Here is a 26,502-nt window from a genome sequence, read left to right as displayed (position 1 = left end):
CTTCTGCCTTGCCCCCCGCGGCCCCTCATTCCTTCTCAGTTTTAGGTGTATGGGTCCCTATTCATTTTCTGATAATGGTCGTGCTGTGAAGATGCTGGCAAGTGAACTTACTCTATAGGGCTAACACACAAGACCTTCCCAAGTACCAACACACATTCAATATCTCAACAAATGAGACATAAGACCCCTGTCCTGGGGAGCTGGATTTTTGCAGAGGGCAGTGGTTAGCAAAGTTCAGCCTATTCTGAACTTTCCCCAATATGCAAAATATTCCGTGCTCAAATAATTTGGAAGAACAGGTTCTGTTACTGCTGGATTTTGCAGATCACTTGATACGCTGTCCCCCTGTGTGAGTTTTCAAGGGTGGTTTATGGTATGCATCTTTTTTCTAACACTTTTAATTAAAAAGTCTTTTTTTCCCTGCTTCACTTATTAACATCTCCCAGAACTACTGTCTAGAACACACCTTGGGAATTACTGCCTTCACCTAATAAGGAAATTTTAATAGGATTTCAGGAACCAAGAACCAAATGGTAACTGAGGAATTTTTGTCTTTTTAGCTAAGTTTTTTAAAAGTTTTTATTCCGATCAACAGAAAGAGGTTCACTGTTTCATTGGGACCCTGCATGCACACATAACTGGAACAGTATTTTACAAAATGTTTAGTATCACAATGTCTGGTGCTGCCTGGCATTGTATATTCTTATTCCTATGTTAAAAAGTAGTTTTTACAGGCCACTAAAATGATTTCATAGCCCATACTTTGAAAAACAACACCTTAGATGACTTAGTAACACTAGGCTACTTTAAATCATTCATCATTTAGTAGCAGAATCTTGAAAAAAATGAGAAAAAATTATACTTGTTCTGTCTACTTTTACTAGGAGCTTGTTAGGATTAAAAGAAATTGTATGAAAAGTACAAAGCATTGCACATAAAATCTATTATTCTTGTGATGCATGTCCAAAGGGAAGGATGCCACGAATGTTCAGATTTAAGATGGGCCTGAAGAAACTGGAAGAAAAAACTAGTGTGCAATGATCTCATCTTCCATCCTGGAAATCAGTTCTCCTGGTCCACCATTTGGTTTTAACCTTTTTCCTCTGATGCAGCTATGGAAGAATTTTCAGGCTGAGAATCTGGAGGTCTTTTGTTAAAAGCACTTCTCAGGCTATCCTGTTCTTGTTCTCCCCAAACAGTGCTGATTTTGATTGCTGCATAGTCCTAGATTTGCAGCTCGCACCCACTCTCCCAAGGATGCTCCTCTTGGGGCGCCTCTGGGGCTCCTAATCTATTCATATGATGATCAGTTTGCTTGTGCACAAGGACACAAAATTACAACAAAAGTTTTCAAAAGGACATATTATTGTGTATTAAACCCCCCCACCACCACAAGATTCCGTTTGCACTGTGCTGAATGAGCTATCCAATCCTCTTTCTATAGAGATTACCTATTTTTGAACAATAAATGTACTTTTTTATTAAGTAAAATTCAGTTTAAAAATACAATCGTTCCCAAAGCAAGTGCTCTGCAATGAAAATGATCAATTCCTTGCTTTTATGCAGTGATACTATTTAAAATTAGAAATGAGCTTGTTATGTCATTATTCACAACTACAAACAGCTTCTAAGACTGCATATTGTAAACTAAATTATATAATTAATAGGGAGAGTAAAAATAGGAATAATTAAAAAGGTGTTTCACATTACTAATTTCAAATAATACATAAAAATGTTCTATATACTAATTGTTGCTTTTTTGTTACAAGAGGAATTTAGATTAGTTTTTTAATATGTTTAAGAAAACTATCACTATTCCTAAATTCATAAAGATATTTTTCTCTTTTAGTTCATAAAAGCTTTTATGTTTCCCTTTAACACTGAGTTTTAATGTACCTGGAGTTGATTTACATGTATGTTGTATGTGGAGGGTCATTTCATTTTTTTCCCTATGGACAGCTGAGTGTCCCACCGCAATTTACTTAAAGGACCTAACTTTTCATCAGTTTCTCACTGATTTTTCAGGCCAATAAATTAAGTATTATATGTGTATGGGTTTTTTCTGGACTGTTTTCAGTTTCTTTTGTCTGTTTATTATCTAATAATCTTAATATTGACCAGAGGATTTCATGTGTGTGTGTGTGGTTGGCACGCATGCATGCGTGTGTGTGTATAAAACACATTTCACTTAGAGCTGCCTTTAATTTAATACAGATGCCAACACTATAAAATAGTGTTAAAAGCAATAAAGTACCCTGAAAACTATAAAACACTGATGAAAGAAATTGAGTAAGAAATAAATAAATGGAAAGATAATCCATGTTCATGGATTGGAGCAATTAATATTGTTAAAATGTCCACACTTTCCAAAGCAAACTAAAAAGTCCATGCAATCCCTACCAAAATTCTAATAGCATTTTTCACAGAAATAGAAAAAAAATCTTAACATTTATATGGAACCACAAAAGACTCCAAATAGCCAAAGCAATCTTGAGAAGGAAGAACAAAGCTAGAGGCATTATACATCCTGATTTCAAACTATGTTATAGAACTATTGTAATGAAAAAATTGTATGGTATTGGCATAAGAACAAATATATAGATCAGTGGAACAGAACAGAAAGCACAGAAATGAACTAAGTTTGGTCAATTAATTTTCAACCAAGGAGCCAAGAATATACAATGGGAAAAGGACAGTGTCTTCAAAAATGGTGTTGGGAAAACACCAAAGATGTGGATATCCATGTGCAAAAGAATAAAACTGCACCCCTATTTTACACTACACGCAAAGATCAACTCAGAATGGATTAAAGACTTGAATGTAAGTCCTGAAACTATAAAAAGATTAGAAAAAACAGAGAGGGTAAGCTCCCTGACTTTGGTCTTGGCAGTGTTTTTTGGATTTGACCAAAGAGGCAAAGCAACAAGAGCAAAAATAAACAAGTGGGACTCTATTGAACTAAACAGCTTCTGCTCAGTGAAGGAAACAACCAATAAAATGAGAAAACAACTAATGGAAGGGGAAGAAATATTTGTAAACCACATATTCACTGAATTATATCCAAAATATACAAGGAACTGATAAAACTCCATAGCAAAAAAACAAAGAATGCAATTAAAGGATGGACAAAGACCTGAACAGAAATTTGTCCAAAGGAGACATACAAAAGGCCAACAGGCACATGAAAAGGTGCTCAACATCACTGATCGTCGGGAAAATGTGAATCAAAACCACTATGAAATATCACCTCACAACTCTTAGGATGGCTATCGTTGAAGAGACAAGAATAGTAAGTTATGGTGAGGATAAAGAGAAAAGGCAACCCTTGTACACTGTTGGTGGGAAAGTAAGCTTGTACGGCCACTGTGGAAATAGTATGGAAGTTCCTCTGGAAATTTAAAACAGAACTAGCATTATGATCCAGTAATCCAAATTCTGGGTATAAATACAAAGGTCATGAAATCATTTCAAAGAATATCTGTACCCCTAAGTGAAATGCAGGGACCGTGGGTATAGTCAGAGTAGGGTGACAGCCTACAGAAAAAGACCCCCTACCAAAACTCCATATTAAACAATTAAACAAAGCCAGAGTCACATAAATTCTCCAAAGTAAAATTTCAAACTAGGAATGTAAGTATTCTTCAGTGGGATTAGTTAAATCTTAAAAGCCAGGAGTAACTTGGTCTGGAATGTTTGAACGTCCCCCAGATAAGAAAGTACCTCAGCATGGCCCATGTCTTCACTGTGTGAATTAAATGAAGCTACTGTAAAATTTACTTTAGCCTGCTCAAAGGCCCAATTTATCTTCTTTAACTTTACCCAGATGCTGCTTTCCTCTTCCAGCCCCTAAACAAGTAATATATAACCTGGGCAATTAATAGAGCAAGCAAGCCCAGTCACAAACAGCATAGTAAAAACAAGAAAGTTTCTCTCTGAAAGATAAGATCGTATTTTAAAACCCAAAAAGAAAAAATAGGTTCCTTAACATAACAGACAATACCCCAGCCCACCTTGGGAGCAGGACAGGCAGTCTTGACTGATGTGCTCCCAGATTGAGAAGCTGCTATTCTGGGAAAGAATCAGAGCAGTAAATTTCTTGTGTTAACTGCAAAATAATCCAGAAGACTGATAAAAAATGTAGTGTCTCTTCAAAGATGAACACTTGGGGACCATTTAGTGGGTCTGCATCCCCAGCCCTTTGTCTCTCAACCGCCTATAAATCCCCTAGACAGTGTCCCACCCCGGGCTCTCCTGTCCCCTCCTGGCGCGAGCCAGGAGCTCTGTCCTCTCACTGTATCTCTCAATAACAGCTTCTCCCTGGCTCTCCTACCTTGGGTGTTTGCTAAGTTCATCCTTCGACTCCCCAAACAAGAACCCTGGCATCGTTATAGTATCTGAAATAAACCTAAATCTGACTTGAACAAAGTCTTGGAAGGTAATTTAAGGCTTTACAGAGGTGTCTGGAAGAAGTGCCAAGAACAATTGTGCTGCATGAGCAAAGCAGAATGTCTCAGTCATCTTCATTCACACGCCTCCTCAAATTTCACTGGTCACTCTCTGCCTCTTTTCTCCCCTGAATATATTATTATATTTGCTTGCCTTCATGTCTTAGTACCTATTTCCCTCTTACCCCATTTTCCTCTCCATCTCTTTTACATTTACTCAGTCCTTCTCATGTAAATTGGTTTAGCTTCTGTAGTGGGTAGAATTTTGTCCCCCCAAAATATATTTCAAGTTCCAACCCCTCGTACTTACGAATGTGACCTTACTTGGAAAAAAGATCTTTGTTGATGTATTTAAGTTAAGATGAGGTCATACTGGAGTAGGGTTGGCCCTAACCCAATGACTGGTATTTGTACAAGGAGAGGGACATTTGGATGCAGAAGACACAGTCATGTGACACTGGAGGCAGAGGTTGGATGACACTTTCCTCCTGTTAATCTGTTGTATGTCCATTTAATTATTACATTAACCAAAGAACTTAGAAGAAGGGAAAAGTTTCCCAGCTCTCAACATCAATATTAGATAGTAGGTCTTCATCCAAATCGTACCTTTCTCCCTGAATTAAACCCAGGGTCTAAAATGGAGACCATACTACATGTGTTCTCATAATGACATTTCTTTTCAAGATACATATTGCTCTAAATTTTTGAACTGCTCTTTGATTTAACATTTTCCATTACAGCTCTTATTTTGAATTCAGCTGCTTATATATATATTCCCAAACCAAAACTGCTCATTCCTGACCATTCTTCACCTTGTTGGTCCCAGATTTAGTATCTGTTCCTCGCCAGCATAGCCTTTCCTAATTTAGTCAAGGACATATATTCTAAAAAGCAGATATTTCTTTTATTATACAGAGGTTTAGGCAATTCTCTGTCCACTAGAAAGCTTATTGATGGTCAGTTATGAATCTTCTTTCTCCTTCCCTATTACTGAAAAAATACTCTCATTTACAACTCTGCAGAACAGATGATAAACCTACCTTTCTGTACTTCCCCTACTATCGTAAATGTCTTTTTCCCCTTTCCTAGTCACAGGGCCCAGTTGCTCATGTTTTGGACCTCGGAGTGCGGTGGTTTGGGCAGAGCAGCGCTCACCGGGTCTCGTGAGCTCAGGTAGGGTCTGTGTTCATGTAGCTCCGACAGGGGCACCTGGAGGCTGCCTGTCTTCCTGTGGGAAACTGACTTTGCCCAAAGGTATGATAACATTAAAGCGCATTAAGGATCAGCTGAAAAGTCAACAAACTTTGAAAGAGGACTATTAGCATTGCAAATGTGAGCTTCCTTGCACTTGTGATAAGCACAATAAACAAAACCGTAGGGCATTTTTTAAAAGTCTTCCTAGGTGAACAGCTCGAGCTCCGACTAAAAGGCAATTCTCCTGGGAGGACAGTTCATCTTGCTTATCTGATGTGCTAGCCAACCGAATGGATGCATTAATCGTAATGACACACCACGGTTGAAAACGGTCTCCAGCTTGCAGAGTTAGTTTCCCGTAAGCTGTTAGGCTTTTATAGCTGCTCTTGCTGTTCAGCGGCTTCCCACCACCCCTCCTGGGCTCTGGTCTGTAATACCGCTCAGGAATTTACAGAGCAGGGGTGACTACTGTAGAGCAAGCTCACTGCAACTGGCTCCCTTTCTCCTCAAGCTAATGGTGGGTGGGAATTGGGACCTGACAGGAAAATGTCACTTCCATTTGGTTTCTGAGAGAAGCTAGCTGACCCTGTACCCACAGTAAATGATTGTTTTCTTCTTGGTAAGTGCTTCCAAGTCAAATCATAGCTCCTCTTTTTTCTTACTGGCCATGACCACGATCATCCATTTCAACTGGACCTCTGCTCAACCCCTCAGTCCTGGGCAGAAGCAGTTCCTTGAATCCTACTTGGGTTCCCTGACGTGCAACCCACGGTCCAGCTTCAAAGAGGCCCCACCAGCTTCTCTGGCTTCTACCAGACCTGGTAGAGTTGCACCAAACCTCCCTGATCTTTCCACCCATTAGAATGTCACTGAGTTCCCTAGTTCTATCTCTTGCTAAGAATCAAGTTTGTTTTGAATTCCCTTTTTCTGGGAGAACAACCAGCTACCCTGGGCTATAATTCATTCACATCTGTGTTTCTAGGTATGTTTCTTCTTAGGATGTCTTAAGCCAGACAGAATTACTCTCATATGATGCATAGCTCCAGAGGGAGGATTATATTTTTGCAGTGGACCCAACCACCCACCCACATGCACACACACACACACACACACACACACACACACACACACACACACACACACATTTTTACTGTTCTGCATGGTTCTGATCATCTTGTTTGCAAATTGTCTTTTTTTTTTTTCTGGAGTGGCTGGAATGAAGTTCTAAATTCATCTTTGAGGATAGATAGAATGAAAGAAAATTTATAACAGACTTTGAACAAACCATGACCAAACCTACATAAACAGGAATTTGAGAAGAAGAGTTCATTTTTAAGGTATGTTGCTTTCCCCCTCCTCTCTTCTTAGATTGTTAGGCAAATTAAAAACAACTTTGTATAGAAATGGAATTTAATTTGGTCATTGGTCATTAGGCCAATAGAGAACATGTTTCCTTTGAAACCCTTAATCATCTCCAGGCATTATGAAGACCAAACAAATCCACGTGCATCGAAAAAATAAACATCATAAAAAAAAAAAGCCATTTCTAATTTAGACTCAGTGGGCTCACCGTGTGCAGGGCATTCACTTTGCGTTCTGCGCAGGTGCCATGCTCTCTGTGATATGGGAGACCCGGAAGGACCGAGGTCACCCCTCTGCGGCTCTGGGGTGCTGGCCTCTCCGAGCTACTCCTCCCCATCCACACTCACATCTTACACAGAACTTCACTTTTGGTTTCTCTCCAATAAAAACCCAAATTGCCTGTGCAGCAAGAACGACCTGTCTCTCTTTAGAGAATCACCGTGACCACTGAAGGAGGTCAGGACATGTCCACCCAAATGTGCCTCTTTGTTACATTGATTATATTGAGCCGAAGTCCACTGAAAAGAGCGAATGCAGGCAGGGGCCTTCTTTGACCTCTCTGTACCTGCCTGAAGACATCTCCAGAGGGGTGCAGTTGTCATCAACCCCCTCCCCAGGAGTTTCATCAAGCAGAGGAGATGGACTCCTAGCACAGGAGAGACCAGAAGGTGACACTAGGCCCACCCTGTCACGAGCCACCACCCCTTCCGTCTAGTCTCCCAAGGCCACAGTCATCTTCCTTGAAAATCATGTATCTCCTGGAAGAGGCCTCTGTCCTCTGATTCCCCTATTATGATCTTATATAGTATAAATCTCAACTATTTTTTGGGGTATTCACTTTTTTTTTGATGTGGGCATGTAATAGTAAAAGTTCACAAACGTGTACACCTTTCTCCTGCCAGTGAGCCTGTTGGCAGTTTATTTCACAGACCCTGTTATCAGGCCCAGGAGGGAAGAAGGATCTTTAGCTTTCCTTCCCTACAGCCACTATTCCTGAAACGAGCTGTACTTTGGACTGTCCCTTGCTAAAGCCCCACAGAGAGCCTTCCATCCTGGCTTACGTTAATAGTGCTCTGGTTGATTTTCTTCCACATCAACCAAGTTATTTGGTTTACTTGGGGGTATCTTGGTACTTCCTGCTTCTCTTTGGTCTGCAACCTCCTCAAGTCACTGTCTTTTGAGTTTTCATCACACCTTTGGTTTTCTGCCCATGACTAAGTAAACCAAAGGCAAATGCGGCTGCAGTGTTAAACGTGCGTTCGTCTTCCCTGCGCACCCCCTGCTTTCACACGAGGCGCTACACTCGTGTACCTTGCTGGTGCTCTATTCCAAAGAAAGTGGCCTTTCTAAGGAGCACAGACAAAGTCTGCAGACCTCAACTGCTGTGCATTCATGTTGTGCTCTGGGAGGGTGAGTCAGAAAAATACAGGACATGCGAGAAGGGACTCTCGGGAGTACGTCCAAGGTACCCAGGTAGGAAGAGTAAAGAAATAATATTTTTAACCATCTTTTTGGAATCTGAGCATGTTCGTAATTGGCTGTAAGGAAGATGTGTGTGTGTGTCTGCGTGCATGTGCGTGTGCGTGTGGTGTGTGTGTGTGAGAATGAACTGTGCCTGAACACCCTTCCAAATGTTGTGGGCATGATGGAAGGCGTACATAAATAATTCATTTTTCTTTTTCTTATTTCACAGTAATCAGCCCATTTCCTTCTACTGTCCCAAACAAAAAGCTTGTGAGCCCTCAAAATCATACCTGACCCTTTTAAGCCACAAATTTACTTTGCTTTACAGCTTTCCTGCCTTGTACTACAAATGCTGAATAATTTAGAAGCAAATACACAAAGAAGAAAAATTATTACATTTTAGAATTGAAAAGATCCAGGAAACTTTACTTTTTCTTTCCTTCCTTTTTATTTATTGCAAATTGATTAAAAAAAAAATCATCTCTCGTTTCCTAGAAATTTGAATTTTATGTTAAAATTACCCACATTTACACCCAGCATGTTTCCACAGACCCAAATCAGTGGCAGATAACATGAATCTTTTTGGAAATATTTGCTGTGCTCCTACCAAAAGAAAGAATAGTATAATCATTACAAAATCCTCCTTAGAGGAGAGATTATTTTCCCTATTGATTTGTTTAGTAATTTGGATATAATTCTATGCAGTCTATTGAAGCTATGCAATGCAGAGGAAATATTATGCAGCCCACCTTCACGTATTCCTTTTGTGTATTTGAAGAACGATGCCTGGAAGCATCAAACCTTAAATTATTCTGTAATTGGCAGGCAGCAAATAGCAATTTCAAGTTCCAAGCAGTGCCAAGGCCAAACAGAAGAAGACATTTATAATGGCTGTGCCTAAAAAAAAGAGTGCAGCTTGAAGGATTATCTACAAATTGAGCTATAAACACAATGTCATCAACTTTGGGGAGAAACGAGGAGAAAAAGAATTTGTTATCATCAAAGTGTTTCACTTTGCAATAGCTGGGTATCTGTCCTATAACTCTTTGAATGTTCTGGCTAATCACAGGTAATTGTTTGGAATGCACACTTAAGAAATACCAAGCACATTTAAAACAGCGGCAGACCAGACCATAATTACTGATTTTAATTTTCTCCATTATGTGCCACAGTTGTCTGGGAAAGTACTGGCAAAATGCAGACCCTTGTCATTTTCTCTCAGCTTGTAAACAAGGGCATATGTCTCTTACCATTGTCTTCTTTTCAATTAGGATTTTTTAAAAAGATTTTGCCCACAGGCAGATGGCCTTGTTAGAAACATGAAATGCTGTTTCTTTCATGTGCTGGTATTTTCAAGTCCTTTTAATTGTTTTTAAATAATAACATCCCTACTTTATGTATCATGAACATCTTGCAAAATCAGGAGTCAATGTAGAATAATCATACTACTTACTTGTGTTCTGAAACATGCTGTTACTCAATTCGAGTGCATGCAGCTTGTATATAATGGGCAAACTTTTACATTTTTATATTAAATGTTTCTGAAGAATAAAGTTATTATGCTGTTTTGATTTTCATAATGGTAGAAAGAGTAAAATATAAAAATGAGAAGCCAGTATGCTAGATCTTCCATTAAATAGATGATCCATTAGCATTTAGAAATAAGAGGTAGAACTTCTAGAAGTTAGTCTGCATGGAAACTGACAGACTGGGAAGGTCGCACAGTGAATATTCATTCATTCCAGCAAAGCATTTGGATGATCTGGTCATCGTGTCTCTGTATCCATGGTGGGACATGGTTGAATGACACCGATGCTGGGTACACTGTCCACTTACAGAACTGCTGGGAGAGACTTCTGTCGGTGTAAGTGCCACATGTCTGTTCTTGGCCTTTTTCTGCTTAAGATTATGAGCACCAACTTGGAAGAGAAAGCATACTCATGAATTTTGAAGATGAGCCAAACTTAGATGTTTTCATATACCTTTCAGAACAAGATTAATATGATCTACGTAGACTGGAAAAATAAAGTAACATTATAGAAGTATCCAACAGGATTAAGTGGAAAAATTTCTCATTCAAATTCAAAGTACAGAATAAAAATGTATGACTGGACATCATTTCATGTAAAAATGATTAGAAGGCTTTACACAAAAATGCCATCTGTGCCAGTAGTGAAATAAATGAAGTTGTATAAAAACTTCACCTACTATTGGCATGCATTGAAGGATCTGGTATTCAGACTAAAGCTAGATGTATATAGTATTACCATACTCAGCCCCAGGCAGAACTTACATGAATGTCTCCATTTATTTCTTTCTCCAATTATTGCCATCATTATAAGAGCATTGACAAATGTGTTGGTAACAGGGGAAAGTAAGATTCCAGAATGATTCTGGGAACTGGAGATTTTCAGTCTGGAGGCTTCTCAAAGAAGACGTGACAATAGTTTTCACACACTTGAAGGGCTGGGAAATAACACAGGCATGCTTTCTGCATTTTCCTTGCACAGGGCAGAGGAATACTGAATCTAAATTCTAGGAAGACAGTTGTGACTCAGAGGAAGTATGAAGTCGCCAGTACACTGCTTAATGCTTGAGCTGCTGATGAGGTCCTGAGACTTCCAGGCAGGCTTCTGCAGTATTTGGGTGGAATGTCATGGACAGTTTCCCTACAAAGATATGCAGGTAGGATGATCTCAAATTATATATGATTTTGTGACTTGATTTCTCCTCCTAGGTGACCTGTCTTAAGAGTTATCAGAAAACTTTTACCTACTTTTTTGTTGTTGTTTTTGATTTGCTGTAGAAGGAAAAGCTTAATTCTGCAGTGAACTTAACTTTCAATGTCATTTAAGATTCCAGGGTTACTGGGAAATCCACCAGTGTTGGTGCCTCCTGACCTGTTGCTGACTCAGCCCAGGAAACAGGTGGGTTAAAAGCTCAGGTAACTGTTAGGAGGCAAGTGCGTCGTTCAGTGCAGCCATTACTGCATTCAATCTTGAATCTCTAGGACTGGTTTTCTAGACCTGTGCCAAGCCCTGCTGGGACTTACAGACATATAGAACCCAGGAATACCGTGAGGTCCTGTATCAGATTGAAGAGAAAAAGTGATGCCATATGAACCAAATTTTATCTTAAAAGCATTTAAATTACAAAGGTTTACTGACCAGACAGTCAACATTTGAAAAAGCATGGCCAAAAAAGAAAGTCATCGGGTTCTCAAGTAGACCCGGTCCACTGGGAAAAAACTCAGACACTTTGAATATGTCAGGACAGCAGGCTCCCACTGTGATGCAATAATCCAGCATCATCATTTACATGCTTAGAACTAGATATTCACTCAGGGAAAAGCAATGGTTTTAAAGGCAGCAAAAAGTAGGCAATCAATGATCCTACTTTTCAATGTCCTTCGTTTGTGGGGACATTCAGTCACAACTCATCATTTCGTAGTAATTACTGAATCTTAATGGGTCACATTTAGACTCATTAAGAACATTCTAATTACATTTTAATTCTGTAATGAAAACACAAGCAAACCTGGCAATTGAGCCAGTAAGAACTCTGATTGAAAACTGGTATGTCTGCATACCCACTGCCATTCCCCGAGGGATTTGTTTTATAAAGACACAGAGCTGTTTTCTCTCTGCTTAGCTCTCTGGGGAGAGACAGTCCTAGGCCATGATGACTTTTTCTGTGAGTCTCGTCTAGAAAGCGGTATGCGCTGAGAATAATATTTTAGCACTGGCAGGAGAGAAGCGAGGGCTATTTCCAGGAAAGCTACCGAGAATCCTGGTGTGAGGCAGATTTGTTACCATCTACCACCATTGTGTTTTCCTGGTGAATTCTACTCATGCAGCTCCTAGTTTACACATAAGTCCATGGCCCCTGGAATCCCTTCTGGGGTCTCGGTCTTCCCCTCTCGAGATGCTGCGCTACACAGCGTTCCTCATATTTTCCTCCCTGTCGCCTGGTATGTTTAGTGTGTCCAGGGGATCTATTTCTGCTTCAGTCCCTTGTGTTCTAGTACAGTCTCAGTGCCAGGCCGAGGGGGCATGTGAGTGTACAAAAGAGGCTGTGTGTGCAGTCTATTGCCAGAAAATTATTGGGGGTAATTCTAGCTATAATACCTCAAAACCAACTCTGGCAATGATAAATTACTCTTTGGCAATAGAAAAGTAAGATCACTTATAAGTTTCTCTTTTTATACTGGTTGCTTCAAGCATTATAACTAAGACGGTGATTGGTATTTACTGTTAAGTGGCATGATAATTTATCTCTTGCATGGATTTTTCTAAAAGATTTTCTCTTATGTTTGGACACTCATGCTCAGTGAACTTGGTTTTGAAGAGCATATTGCACCCACCCTTGCCCTGTGAGCTTCAGTGTGCCTTTTGTTTTCCCCCATCAGAGGCAATAAAGTCTGGACCACTACATATATCGATAAATTGGGGTGTTAAATTGCTTCAGGAATCATTCTGAAGGCCCTGGTCATCTTTGTTTTGAAGCAATTGCGTGGAAAAACAAAATTTATAGCTTGAAGGACACAAGGGGTGGCTCAGGTTAAGCTAAATAACTCTCAGACCCAAGTGGGAAAAGAAAGAAAAGCTTTTTGAATGGAGAATTTGCTTTTCTTTGCAAATCCATTGTGTGTGTATGTGTATGACTGGGAATGGACAGTTGCCTTTACTTTTGATCAGAATATGAGGATATTTTGAAAGCTCCTTCATTTCTCATCTCAATACATTTAAATGCCTCCTCTTAGGTGTTGAGTTTGCTTGAACTATAGGCATGTAACCACTAAATACAAATGAGTAGCTGCTAGAGGGTTCGTGTAGACTTCGTGGTTGTTTTTATCTCATAGATTTAAAATGTATGAATTTTTAGTTAAATGCAAATGAAATATTATCTGCTTCCCCCTCTCCCCCTTTTTGGTTCCTGGTACTATTTAATTATACGATTATATTTTATGTTACTGTCTTTTTATTGATTCCAAAATCTGCAAGTTGCATGTGATAAAGAGTGGGTTATTGTACTTATATTCAACCAATCAGTATTCAAGATATATGAGCCCATGAGTTAGGGAAAATGGGGATGGGAAAGAATGAAATCTTACAGTGAAAAGTAGAATGAAAGATGAGAACCCAAACTGGGATCGTCATATATTAATCTTGGCTCCAGAAGGACTGTGAAGAGCAGACATTAACCTCCAGTGGGTTGGGCTTGGGACTTGCCAGGACCATGTATCTGACAGCCAATGCTCTCATGTCTCTTTTTAGCAGGAAAACTAGAGAAACATATGGCCCCAGGCTCCATTTAAAGTCAACATCTGTTTTAAAATTCCCCTTCCCTGGGTCTGTTCTGTTAGGAGCCTCTGTCTAAGCAGCGGTGCTCACCCCTGTCCCAGCAGTGGGGCTTCCCTGGACTTGTGGCTGTTGCCATATGAATGCCGTGCAGAGAAACTGAGTGTCTTACTTTCTAGCAATTACTCTCCCAAGGTCTGGAAGAAAACAAAAACCGGGAACATATTTAATTAGAAACAGCTGGGTGGAGGGGGAGTGTAAATGTGGTGGCTATTACATAAAAACATTGCTTTAAGAATTTAAAACCAAATCATTCCGACCCACTTCTAATTCAGATTTTGAGTTCTGCCTCACCCTTTTGTCATTTGTTTGTTAAAGTAGTCTGGATATTAATCTTTTGTTACATAATTATCTTCTGATTTGTTATGTAAGTGTTAGATGTACTATGGTGATTTTTAGATGAATTTAAAAAGTTCTGATGAGGTTTGGTTTATTAATATTTCCTGAATGGTTGGCCCTTTCCTACCCACATGTTGTAGGGGTATTACTGACATTTTTAATATTTTTAAAGTTTTGTATTTTAATATATGTACATTTGAATATGTATATTTCATATACATACATATCCTTTTCTTTTTCATTGAGGTCTATAATCTCCTTGAATACTCTTTTTTGGTGTTTGAAAAGGTAGAATCTATTTTAATTTTTCAAAGACTGAAATCTAATTAGTACTTCATTTATTTTCCCTTCCCCATTAATTCCTCATGTTTCTTAATGTAAGACATTCTTTTATGTATGGATCAGTTTCTAGACTTTTTACCTTGTTTAGTAATTGATTTGTCTCATCGGTCCTAGCATCACATGCTTAAATCCTGTAGCCTAGTGTACGGTAAGCTGGGATCTGGTCGTGGAAACTTCCTTCCATTCCTCCTGTTTTATATGCATATTTTTAGGTGGTGAAAGTCAGCTGCAATTTTAGAAAAGCACTCCTGGTGCAGGAGAAGAAACCAATGATAACAGCTCACAGTTCCCATCTCTACCCAGAATTAGTATTTTAGAAATAAAATGCATCTGGGGTCAGACCTGGCGTCAAAATCTAGCTGCCAATTTGAAGGTGTAAGAGGACTAGAAAGACAGTTGCCCCTGCGGAAACTCGGCGGGCTCCCCCGAGAAGAGGCAAACGGTGCTCTCTGGAGGACTGTCGGGGGACCCACCAAGATACAAAGCGTGTGCTCCACACTGGGTGCTTGTTCATGGAAACTACTTTTACTATTGTCATTATCATTACTATTATACAGTATGATATAATCCAAAATCCTTCTTATCTCAGGATTATGGCTGAAATATCGATTGCCAAGTCGTGGAAAAAATATCTAGGAAGTCACGAATATGTCTCAATGGGATTTAGGAAAAGAGAATTTGATGCTGGTTTTCAGTATCCCCGAGGGAACTAAGCTATACCCCGTGAGCTGCTGCTTTGATCCAGTGGACTAAGATATGCTCTCCAACCCGGAGGACTGCTCCAGGAAGTCAGGTTTACTTGCTGAGACATACATGCTCATGGCAACATGGAAAGAGAGTAAGAGCGGAGGAGGCCTGCGAGACGAGCACCATGAGACGGAGTCAGTACCAGAAGGGGCAGCCTGAGCGCCCAGATGACCATAGCCTAGGGCACTCACCCTCTGGCTGTGCTCACTGATTATATTATTTGTATCCCACATACATATTGGCCACTATTTGGGATCTGACTATGAATTGCTCAGTGTTGGTCAAACGGTAGGCAGCCCTGCACTTCGCAAGGTTTCTGTTGAGTGACTGTGTGCAGGTGGGAAGCTGGTGGAGGCAATTTAAAGATCATTATGGGAAACATGAAGGGCATAGATATTTGCTTAAGGACAGGGAAACTTGAATAAGAACAAAACAATTCTAAAAGTAGCTGGTGACAGGATTAACCAACCGACTGATTTGGTTCTCCCACAATCCGGGCAAGACTGACTGGCCTGCCAAGTCCTCCCTCTCTTAAATTAAGCAGTGAGGGATCTGAGAATAAAGTCCTGCAGCAAAATTAGGTAGGTGGAAATCACTGTGGTGTTGGTGATGGGGGTGTCTCTTGACATCACAGAAAATACTGGTAGGGATTGAGGTAGATCTTGCTCAGTAATTTGATGCTCCCCCCAACCCCGCACCCCAGCTCTACACTAACAGGTTTGATATTATCCATGGCTGCCAAAGCTGGTTCTAACTCATTCATTCTTTTGTTTTGTTTCCTGTATCAAAGGAGCATAGAAACCCGCAGAGCTCCATTTATGAGGTCCAGGGCATAGAAAGAAAGAAACAGGAAGCCAACATTGTGTTTCCTCTTTTGAGTACTGTGTCCCTCAAATCAATGTTTTTGTGTTAAGAGTGCCTATTTGAACAGGCCCAGCTGATGATCCAGGTGGATGGGGGTGCCGCACTGTTGTTTTTAGTTGTTTATTTCAAGAAGAGAGATTTGAAGAAAGAGGAGAAAAAGGAGGAACACTTATATTTATTATGTTCTCGAAATGAGGGAGGGGAGAGAAGATAAATGAGTACATGTACTCATTTCATAGTCTAATGAAGCAAAACCAACTCCAGGACAGCCTTTCAAAAGTCCCCTTTATCATTCCATGTTGAACTGCTTATTCTCTGTTGCATTTATATCCCAGGATGCTGCAAACAAAAAGCTCACCTTCTAATCTCTGGCACTCTTTCACAACCAGTCCCGCTCTGCCTTCAGATGAAGCCAAACCTGAGTGACCAGGCTTCAGGTAATACCAACTGACCCTCGGGAACACCTCAAGAGCCACTGGTCCACAATAGCTAAGTATAAAAAAAACACCATGTACAAAAATACAACCTTGGAACAGAGACTGGATTGGTGTGCCCAGATCAGTGATCTAAATCACATCTTTTTTGTTTTATTTTCTTTCCCTAAAAAGACTTGCTTTTTAAATAAATGTATTATCGAGACCTAATATGCTAAGATAGAAGTCTTTATGTTTAGCAGTTTTGATGCAATTACAAAAAAACCAATATATGTTTTAAAGAGTACAAGAAAGAGCTTGTAATTTAATTTGTTTGAGAACTTTCTTCTTATCCTTTAAAAAAAATCACACTTTCAATTGAGCTTTTGCTAGATTTGAGTTAAGAGTTTTATGAAGGAATGAAAATAAGAATTTATTACAAGTGTTATGCTGCATCTCTTTCTAATAGTCAAACGTCCCCCATGCTATATGTAACACATGCATGATTGCCAGATAAACATATCTACATCCAAGAAAAAATAATGAGTAGAAAGGGCAAATGTATAGATGGTTTTTGAAAATCTGAAACAGAAGAGGTTTACTGAGATTTTCTTCCTAACATATTAAATGAAAATAATATTCTAAAATGAAGTTTTCCTTTTAATTGTAAATTATATGACTAGAACAAAAGGGCAAGAGCATACAAAAAAAAGAAAAAAACCACTGAATATTTAGAATAGTTCAAAAAGAAGTAGCTAAAAGTATATGGAAGGATACAATTTACTTGGTAACTTTGAATCATATTTCAAAATATATTCTCTCTCAACCCTTAACATAATCTTGTAAACAATTTCAGTTACACAATTTCAACTTGCAATTGTCCAACACATGGTATAAAATCCAATTCTGAGCTAATGTAAATAAATACAGATGACTGAATTCAGCCTGAGTATTTTTTGAAGAAAGATTTATACAAATCTTTTAAACAGAAAGATTGACTTTGCATCCGAGTACTGGGCAATGTAATTTCTAAACTGTATGGCCAAAGAAAAACACATTGAAATATTCTGCCAAAGTCAACTCTACAATTCATTACATAGTATAAGTCATTCCAAATGTCTCAGGATTTGTCTTGCAAATTTAAACGCAACAGAGGGGGAAAAGCAGTTTTTGGTAAATGAATAACAGAACTGGCTTTCAGTTGTACAGTGATTTTGAAAACTGAAAGCTTGGTCTGACTTTGGATAATCAAGGCCAGGTATCTTGGAAAATCTCAGAAATAAGCAATACACCAATTAACTTCATACTTTGGAGGAATAACTGAGTTCTAACTATGTGCCACTAGGCCAGGTGAGGAAACAAAGGCTCTGAAAGACCACAAAACCACCTGCAGGCCACACAATGGGTAGCTGGCAAAATCCAGGACTCTGTAACTACATGCCTAAATTCCTTCACAGGAAGACCTGTAAATTAAGCCATGTAGAACAATGTACTCTTGCATAAATGCAGATTATACAAAAAAGGCACACAGGCTGGAAAACACTGATTTGAGTGGTTTGGGAAATTCCCTAAGAGGAATACTGTGCAGTGGCTGAGAGCTTGACTCTGGTCTGGGTCTGCTCACTGTGTGCTGAGAAAACTCAGAATCCACCGGGCAGTATCAGTAGTGATTTCTGAATCAGGAAAGAGCTCTTCTCCATTCAGTTTAACATTCAAAGTTTACTGCTGAAACATAGCGTATTTTACCGTGAAATTCTGAGGACATTGCATGTGTGCAAAGGAATGACTTGGGTTGGGAAATTTCTTCTGAGAAAATGATGTTGGCCATTTTGGTAGCCTATGCTGTCAATTCTTTGACCCTAAAAGCTGTTTGACTTATTCTACAATGTTTGAAATAATACTTATTCCACTTTTCTAAGCCTTGGAATAAATAGAACTTTCTAGATTTTATTGAGTTACCGATGTCCATACTATTTCAACCACTCTAACCAGACCTTCAGAGGTGTCCTCAATATGACAAAGGTCACTACTGCCACCCTCCCATGCTGGATGTGATTAAAAGAGAGGTCCAGTGGACAGGACAATAACTCGGAGGGGACAGAACGCTGTCCATTTTCCTTAAAAAAGTTATCCTTGAGAAGTGGAAGTCTTTAAAAAAACTTTTTTATCAATCTAAAACTAAATATGATAAATATGTGTATATTATATTATCTCTAAAGGAGTTTGTCTACCCTTCTAATATGTACAGTTGTTTTATTGTCTTTTATTAAATATTAAACCTTGAAAAATCTATGATTATATAGTATGATTACATAGGAGCTAACTTTGGAGATAAATGTCAATTTAAATTGGTTTTCCTGGCATTTATTAGTAATTCAATTTTACTCTGAGTAATTAATTATGGGATTATAAATAATTCAAATTGGAGAGGAAATAGTCTTCAGAATCTCCACATCATCAGAACTACTTTTAAATATGCCAGCTCATCTTAAGAGTCAAACACTCCATTGTCTCATTACATTAATTTGGACAAATAGTTTTTAAAAACACTCATTTCTTCATGTAGCTTTCCCCTGTGTCCTTGTTTTTCCTTTCTAAAATCTTTCTTTACCCTTTCTATTTTTTTTCTTTTTTGACATTTATCCTACATGTTCACAAGATAAACTCTGGTACAAAGATTATAGAGACTTCTCATTGACTATACTCTGCATACCAGTCAGTTAAACTTTCATTTTAATTTTAATTTGGAAAGGAGAAAATATGTGTAGATCATAGAGATTTGATGTGCTCAATATGCTAAAAGATGTTGACTTTAATTTTCTTTGAATTTTGACTATTTGGTCTACAAGTATTGTGTCTTAAACACACTCAAGGAAGTATGTGCCAAAGGATTTAAAAAGCATAAATTAAACAGATCAGATAAACTGACAATTTTAGGGACTGCTTTTCACATTTTGTTATGGAAGAATTATAGGCATTTTGTTATATTCTATTATGAACTCACTAAATTTTTTAACTCCTAATCTCTGAAATCTGTGATTTTAACACTGCGCTTCATGAAGCTCTAGAGGCTTCATAAAGGTCTTTTGCGTCTATTGTTGAGGGTAACAGGTGGGGGTGCGTGTACTTGGTGGAGCTCTTAACTACTACTCCCATCTCCTCAGGATGCTCCATTTTAATTTCTTTTTATACTGGACTTTCAACCAAGATTTCATTTGGACAAATTATCCCCAGGTCAAAGGACAATTGCATTTGATTTAAATTTCAAGTAGAGGATAATTAAATATATTTGTTTTCACAATGTCACCATCCCTAAATTATACCATCTATTATTTAACATTTTTTTTTATCATTAAAATAAAATTGGCTCAATCTGAAAGGGCTGTATACTGTATGATTCCAACTATATGTCATTCTGGAAAATGCAAAGCTGCAGAGGCAGTAAAAACATCAGTGGCTGCCAGGAGTTGTGGGAGAAGGAGGGATGAATAGGCAGGGCACAGAAGACTTTTAGGGTGGAGAAATTGCTCTGTGTGACACTGTAATGGTAGATACATGTTATACTATTTATCCAAATCCATAGCATGTACACCACCAAGAGTGAATCCTAATGTACACAATGGACTGTGAGTGACAATGCGTGTAGCTTCATCCATTGTAACAATGTGTAACACTCTCCTGGGGGACACTGACAGCTGGGGAGGCTGTGAGTGTGTTGGGGGAGGAGAGGGTAGATACGGACTCTGCACTTTCCACTCAGTTTGGCTGTAAACTTAAAATTGCTCTAAAAATTAAGGTCTGTTAAAAAAGAAAATGAGCTTATTTATAGTATTTTATGAAGTATACATCGTTGATACTTCTGTTCCAGCTCCACTGACTGGCAAGTAAGACTGCATTACATCTAGAGAGGAAGAGCATCTGTACAATCAATGGAAGGCTTGGGCAACATCTCTGGTAGTTTCATAGGGACGCTGGGTGATGGTTGTACCTGGTGAAGATGGCCATTTCAGGAGATTTGGTTTGGAGTCATGAGAGCCATGACTTGTGATGGGAAGACAGGCTCCCAGGAATGGAAGAATGCTCTTGATGATGACTAAAAGGAATGGACTGGGCAGGAAGATCACTGAAATATGAGGACATGGGAGGAAAACCAGACAAAAACTGCAAAGTCTGGTTTGTGCAGGAAAACTCAGGTGACCGAGGAAGAGGCTCAGGTGGTGATCGGGGGGCTGGTTAGAAGGCACACAGGTGCTCGCCACTAGGGCTGCAGGAAAGAAGATGGCAGGACCTTAAGCATTACAGGCAACTAACAGAAGCAGCATATGTATTTTTACACTCACTAAAATAGCAATGTTGGCACATTGATGATAAAACATAGATAGTATTTTACGTATCTTGGTTTAATAAGAATTTTGAATCGAACGGCTCATTTTTATTCACTTTGCCTATTCTTTCTTGCAACATTTCGGATCTCCCTCGTCAGTCCCAGTTTCTATGTGTAAGCTGTTTCTTCCTGATTTGCTGTGTTGAAAACTCTCTTTTGTCCATCCTTATTGGTTGCTTTTGCCCACAGCTCAGTCCCGGTACTCTGCACAGGGCCCCCCAGAAGGACAGTCTACGGCTGTGTTTACTTCTCTCATCTCAGAGATACGGGAGCGTCTCTCAGACATTGTAGCACCTGTGCAAACCAATGATAGGAGGGGTCTGCTGTGGGAATAACTCACCGCCAGAAAAAACATCCAAGCTGTTATTTGCACGTTGTCACATTCCCTTTAGGTTTTCACTCCACGGTGTGCCTGAAAAGCCATCCGTATTTGGTATTCAGTTCCTGGAAAGTGATCCGTTTCTTAATAAGAGGCGATCTGAACCCTTCAGAGGGAGGGGGAAGGGAGGCTTGGCCAGTGGCCCTCCAGGAGCCCCCGCCTGACTCTTGACCAAGCTGCCAGTTAGTGTCCACGATGGATTTCTCCCGCTGGTGACTCTGAACTATAAGCAGGGTTGGGGCACAGTCAACAAAGTCAACGCACACATTTAGAAATGAGGAGGCTGTTCTCAACAAGAAAGACTGGCTGTTTCTTATCATTGCTTTTCCCGCCCCGACACATTTCTTCATTCATTTTCCTCTTTTCTTTTCCATATTTATAATATGCATTAATATGCATATTTCAAATGCCACAGGGATTAAATGTGATTATTGTAATGCTTTTTTTGTTGGAAATACATACTATGGATAGCTAACAATGGGGGTAATGTGCATGTGGCTAATTGGGACTTGACAGGATCATTTTTAACAATTTTCTCTGGAGGGTTTTCTTTCTCTGGAAGGGTTTGCAAGTTCTCTTTGATTTGCTGAACGTGCACTCTATAAACTCCCACCCTGGCTCTTGGGGTTATTTTGCACTCTCATCAATGAATTCCCCTCCCATATTTATTTTCTACCTCTGTATATATGTTTGTTGAATATTTACTTTCTACCTCAATAAATGTTTGTTGAATAAATCCCCCTCATTCCTATTTATTCGGCCCATTGCTCTCCCTTTTTTAGGTTGGTAAGTTTCTGAAGTTCAGAAGCCTAAGAAAATAATACCAAACATCCCGTAAAAAGACGAATCATCACAAAACTCTATGGGGAGATAATATCATTATTCCTACTTCACAGACAAGGAAACTGAGTGAGAAAAGTTTAGTCACTTGCCTACAGCATCTGGCGAAGAGCGAGGCAGAGGCAGTGTCGTCTTTTATTGTCTCTCATCCTAGCAGAGTGCATAATGGGGACTCGCTGTGTAACTGGTTAAATGAGTGAAATAAATGACTCTAGAAAAATCTATCTTATAATTGACCCTAGGAAATAGGATGGCTTCCATGCAGTGCGGTAAGCTGACCCGAATATCCCCAGATAATAATAATAGCAAATGATAGTGCTCATTACTCCTCAGGCTTGTCCTAGCTACAAAACCTCACTGCCTATAGAGTTGGGGCTCTCTGTTGGATCGTGAGAGTCTAACAGGCTCGAAGCCAGATTAAGGAAGGCCTGCAATACAGGCTAATGACATGTGCCATAAAACAGGGCAATTACAATTGGAAATCCCGTAAGGTCAATAACATCCCTTTTAATTCATTAGTTATTGTGAAAATAAACAAATGGATAAAGCCTTCATTATCTAACCATCTCTCTGCCTGCCAATTAAAGTAAAGGAAGATGGGGGTCAGAGCATGTTGGTGGGGCTGTGATGCTGAAGGGGTCAAGCCCTCTTTGTGAACCTGACTTTTAGCTGGAGGCATAAGCCTTAAAGCTACCCACCCATCCTGTGTTTCCGAGGACCCCTGGGAAGGTGTTGGCACAGCCCTGATACATAGCAGGGGCTTAGACCTGGGCTAAGTGACTGGCTGGATCCATGAATCTGTCTGAGTCTTGCAAATTCCTTTTCTCAATGGTCTGCACGTCCACTTGAGGGAGGTCTGACCCACAGGCAAGAAGAGACAACCAATCCTCACTGGTCACAAGGGCCATACACTGAAGGAAGGTCCTGCCCGTCCTCTGTGCAGGCTTGGCGCTCTTGCGTCAGCAAATGATGACTGGGCAGGGGAACACGGTGTTGGCCACAAGGTTCCCTTTATGGACATCCTTTTAAAGTTACCTGCAAGGCTATTCCACTAGTCAGCAATGACTCTATGCCAATTTGAGAGAGAAAAAACAAGTATTGCAATCTTTTCAATGACATCACCTTAGAGAAAGTAGTTGTCTATTTATTAGTTTCTTACCACTGCCATAGTAAATTACCATCAGCTAAGTGGCTTTACAAAACACAGACTGATTATCTTATAGTTGTGTAGATTAAAATTCTAACACGAGTCTGACTGGATTAAAATCATGGTGCTGCCAGGGCTGAGTTCATTTCTGTAGCTGCTATGGCAGAACCCATTTCTCTGCCTTTTCCAGCTTCTAGAAGATGCAACATTTCTTGGCTCATGGACCCAGTCCTTCATCTTCAAAGACAGCCATATAAAATCTTTCTGATCCTTTCTCTGTCATCAGATTTCTTTCTGACCACAGCAGGGAAAGGTTCTCCGCTTGAAAAGGTTCTCAGATGATTAAGTTGGACCCACCCAGATAATTCAGGATGATCTCCCATTGTAAGGTTTTTACCTTTAATCACATCTGTAAAGTCCCTTCTGCATAGGTAACACACGCACGGGTTTTGGGGATCAGAACATGAACATCTTTGGGGACCACCATCCTGCCTCCCATGCTAACCCACAGTAAAGGTACACCCTTCTCAGTTCTGACGACAGGTGGGCAAGTATGTTATCTGTGCTTATTTCCTTGAATTTTCCAAACATCCTATATTTCCATCTCGATCATTTATTTTCCTGCCTACAGGGTAAACTGTTTTGTGTTAATATCAGGCATTCAATTAGCCGAACATAATTAGCTTTCAAAAAATTTAATGAAATCATTATACATCACATATAGTAAAGTGTGTGCACATTTAATATATATGGATACACGTATAAATGTGTATGAGTATATAGATACACCTATTAGTGCACACGTATTAATAGCATTTTTAAAACTATCTTGGCCAAACTTCCTTACGATTCAGTACAAGCTAATTATCCAATTTTTGCTGTGCATAGTAAAAAATATCTACAAAGACTAAAGTGTGAGTATGTTTACCTGTGTGTATGATTCATGACAAAAAGAACGTTTACAAATACTAAAAAAAAAGTCTGCATTTCCAAAATGGTACAAATTTATATCAAATTGCAAATAGTTACTGCGTAGCTGCTGAGTGGTGGGCACAAAGGATTTACAAGTACGAATGAGGCATGGGGTTTGGCCTCATGAAGCTTACATTTGAGAGAGAAGATTAGATGTATAGGTGAATAAAGACAGGTAAGACACAAAATAACTTTATAATAAATTCACCCTGAGAGCCTGGGGAAGCAAGCTTTTAATTCATGGGCTTCTACTAGATTTTGCGGGGGTGGGCAAAGTGGGGGAGATGTCCTTCGGAAAGGAGCATTGAGGCAGATCTCCAGTGGGGAGTGATGTCTAACTGGCAGATGTGGGATGTGGTGTTTTAGGTGCAGGGAAAAGGGCCAGCAATGAGGAAGTAAGATAGTCTGAGAATGGCCGTGCTGTAGGGTGAGGAGAGCTGAGAAGGAGAGACGCGGACAGACTCTGGAAGTCTCTGAATAGTAACTGCAGGAGGTGGGATTGAATCATGAAGGTGACAGGGAGCTCTTGGAGGTACGTGAAGAGGATGTTAGCAAGGCCCTTTCCAAGAATTAACAGTTGGGACAGAAACGTTGGTTGCCTCCTAGAGCTTGTTTCTTCTTCAACTTTGGCACCAGAACCCTCATTTTTAGTGGGACCCATGCCCAGGTAAAGCCTACACAACCCAGCCATCTTTGCAGCTAAATGTGATTATGTAACTAAGTTCCAGTTAATGACATGGAAATGAAAGTCATATGTAAAGTCATTTTCAGAGGCAGAAGACATGCTTTCTTTGTCCCCTTCTCTACCTTCCATGTGGAATGTGAATGTGATGGCTGGAGCTCCAGAAGCCTTGTTGTATCCTGAGGATCTGGTCAAACCCTAAGAACGCTAGAGCAGATTGTTGGAAGGAGCACGGGCTTCTTTTATGCAAAAGAGAAACAGGCTTTCATCTTGTTTAAGCCTTATTTATTTATTTATCTATATTAAGCACAGTTCAGCCTAACCTGAAATAAGTGGTTCTGGCTATGCACTTGAAACCTTGACAGTTTGAAACCTAGGATGGGCAGATCTAATCCCCAGACATTTTGATTTAATTACTCTGAAGCAGGGACGGATGATAAGTAATTTTTCATGCCTCCTGGGTGATTCTAATTTATACAAAGCTACAATGCGATGTCACAGTTATAAAGTCACAGAGTGGGAGGGGCTTCTCTGGCTGGAAGTCACTATGGAAGGCTGTGATGGTGCTGTTCAGAGCTTAGATTGAGAATTAAGAGAAAAGCTGTAGTGACAGAGGGTTAGGTGTCTGTGAAAGGCCCAGGAGAGGTGGTTGGCATGGTAAGGAAAGTATGATAATGGGTTTCAGGTGTAACAGATTTGTCTTCCCATTGGACACAGAATAAACAAATAGGCTGAATTATGTGTAGCATGTCTCACGATCTACAATTATAACATGTTACAAAACTGCTTCATCATTGTTCTGCTTCACACTTACTAACATGCCCTTTAATTTGATCCTTTTTCTTCATGATTGATTTTTAGGAAGAATGCAATTTTTTCCCCTGGGAAATAGAATAGATCTCCCTCTTTCTGAAGCATGCTGGGAAGAGGATCGCTGATGGTGAATGAGCTGTGCTTTCTTGTCTAAAGCTCTCTTAGATCTTAGTTCTGCTTCTCTCAGGATCACTAAATAATCTATTTTGTTCAAGGCCATTTAGCATTCCGCTGGTAGGCTGCCGCTATTTCGGGAAGCCGCAGCAGGCTCTGAACATCTGACAGGTTCACAGCTGATTAATCCCTCTCCCTTCCCTGTCATCAGCATTATTGAGGGGCAGTGGTCAAACCATATTGACACTTTGCTGACATCTTCTCCGGTGCCCAATTACCTTTCTGTCATAATACAATCCATGAGGTGACAGGAGATTCTACGCTTTGCCAAGAAAGTCGGCACCAAAATATCCCCGAGACAGAATATAATACATCATTTTTATGCTTCTTCTGGAAACTAGGAGAGACATTTTCCTCTCTGCATCGCCAACAGTCCTTCAGCTCACGGGGCTGCTTTGCCTCCTGAGCTACCTGGCGTCCTCCTACAGAAGCCTTGCGGATGCTTCCTTGGGCACGTCCCCAGGTGAATCCCCAGTGGAAGAGCTGAGGCCCTGGCCTTTGGCTCTTATCCCTGACCCACATGTTGAAAAGTAGTTACTCTTCTAAGCGAGCTTAGCGGCTAGACTTTTGAGAAATGTCTT

At 39.8% G+C, this 26,502-nt stretch overlaps 1 protein-coding gene across 1 annotated transcript in view; it reads right to left on the bottom strand.

Moving 5' to 3' along the window:
• The window catches only part of CNTNAP2 (contactin associated protein 2), a 1,980,972-nt gene that overhangs the window by 362,788 nt on the left and 1,591,682 nt on the right, over positions 1–26,502 (bottom strand). The window lies entirely within an intron of this gene.

Source organism: Manis pentadactyla, chromosome 7, assembly GCF_030020395.1.
Source record: "Manis pentadactyla isolate mManPen7 chromosome 7, mManPen7.hap1, whole genome shotgun sequence".
Classification (NCBI taxonomy): domain Eukaryota; kingdom Metazoa; phylum Chordata; class Mammalia; order Pholidota; family Manidae; genus Manis; species Manis pentadactyla.
Note: the sequence above shows the minus strand (reverse complement) of the source record. Positions and strands in the feature narration are given on the sequence as shown.